This window comes from Brassica napus, unplaced genomic scaffold (assembly GCF_020379485.1).
Source record: "Brassica napus cultivar Da-Ae unplaced genomic scaffold, Da-Ae ScsIHWf_495;HRSCAF=751, whole genome shotgun sequence".
NCBI classification, from domain to species: domain Eukaryota; kingdom Viridiplantae; phylum Streptophyta; class Magnoliopsida; order Brassicales; family Brassicaceae; genus Brassica; species Brassica napus.
The window spans coordinates 110,692-112,500 of record NW_026016571.1 but is presented as its reverse complement, the minus strand read 5'-3'; the positions used below and the strand labels follow the sequence as shown (position 1 = coordinate 112,500).

At 48.7% G+C, this 1,809-nt stretch overlaps 1 non-coding gene across 1 annotated transcript; it reads right to left on the bottom strand.

Moving 5' to 3' along the window:
• Positions 1-160: 160 nt before the first annotated feature.
• Positions 161-316, bottom strand: LOC125604259. Its single transcript, XR_007336085.1, has one exon. It is a non-coding gene; the product is annotated as a 5.8S ribosomal RNA (ribosomal RNA).
• Positions 317-1,809: the final 1,493 nt, after the last annotated feature.

The following is a 1,809-nucleotide window of genomic DNA, read 5'->3' as shown; positions in this document are numbered from 1 at the left end:
GGACAAGAACGTCTGACTATATGACGAGAATTGAATTCACCACCGCATGTCAAGATGCTCCTGGCATCCTTAGCTCGGATTTTTGCCAACCACGTGCGGTAACACACGGGAGATCAGCTTCCGTCCCCTATCCTCGAGAGGATGGGGGGATGAAGATTTGTGACACCCAGGCAGACGTGCCCTCGGCTAGAAGGGTTGGGGCGCAACTTACGTTCAAAGACTCGATGGTTCACGGGATTCTGCAATTCACACCAAGTATCGCATTTTGCTACATTCTTCATCGATGCGAGAGCCGAGATATCCATTGTCGAGAGTCGTTTTAGACTTTACATTGCAGCATTACTTCCGAACAAACACCGTCGCCGGGTTGGCGAAAGCAGGCTGTTTAGTTACATATTCCTTGACACTTTTCGTGCCGGGCTTTGGTGATATCCGGAAGCTATGCGTACGATCCAACAAAAGCTGAAGTCTTGGGCATGGATGAACGCATAACCACGGAATCGGCAGGCACAGTAAGAAACCGGCCTACCGAGAGTGATGTTTCATCGTTCTCAGGTCATTCTGTTTCCAGGGTACGACAATGATCCTTCTGCAGGTTCACCTATGGAAACCTTGTTACCACTTCTTCTTCTTCTAAATGATAAGGTTTAGTGGACTTCTCGCAACGTCGCAGACGGCAAACCACCTGTCACGCCCCTAATCCTGGATAGGATTGTCGGGATGGCCATGGTTCGAGGGAAACGTACCAGCAGGTCTTAAGACCTTAAAGGCTAGCGTTCCATGGCCAAGATAGAAGGTTAAGGACGGCAGGATGCTGAGACTTAACCTTATAAGAAAAAGAAGCCAGCTAGGATAAGCTGTACAGAACCTGGGTGATGCTTACAAGAAGCTCGATCAGCTAGACGTAGCTCAATCATGCTCAGCCTAGCTCGTTCCAAGTTAAATCAGCTCAACTAGCTGGACTACTAGCTCACTCAGCTGAGGCAGCTGGGAGTCAGCTCATCTCAGCTCGACGGACTGTTCGAGTTTTAGGCCGATGGTCCGGGTCCGGGTCAATGGCGGGCCATGAGGTCCGGCCATGTAGTCCATGAGTCGTTGGCTCTTGTGGGCAGGCTGTGGGCTTCGTTACCAGGTCTTGGCTTGGGTTGGACGTGCCTATAAGGTCTGGAACCTTCTATTTCTGAACAGGTACGATCTGGACCGTTGATTGTAATCGATGGCCAACTTCTGTCCCAAAAAGATGCTCCGAAGGGATGTGACTCTTCGCACAGGACCTTTGGTTCTTTATATAAAGGGGAGGACTTCCAGGGATTATGAATTCATTTTCATTCAGTCTCATTCTGTCTGACACAAAGGACACACGTCCTAAACAAAGGGATCCCCCAATGAGAAACGAGGATCGAAGCCGGAAGGGCAGAATCCGGGATCAAAACCATAAGGGCACTATCCGGTTCATGGTGAGTATGGCTTCTAGCCGTAGCTTTTATAAGTCACTAGGGCCAATAGGAAGACCTATTCCTGGACGGAAATAGGCGCCAAGGACCAAGGGTGGTTAGCCGAGAGACCGACTGACCAATTGGTAAGGGCTATAGCGGCTGTGAGTGGTTCTATCTCTGTCTCTTTATATTATTAGGTCTATATGATATATATATATATGGAACGTGATAGTTAACCATATTACCACGTCATAGACCATGGGGTCATGGTTGGTTACGTTGATTGTTAACCATAGCGGATAGGTTGGATCAAAAGGGTACTAGTCGCCAAAGGTTGCCTGTTGCAAAGGGTCATGAGTTACCAAATGTTGTG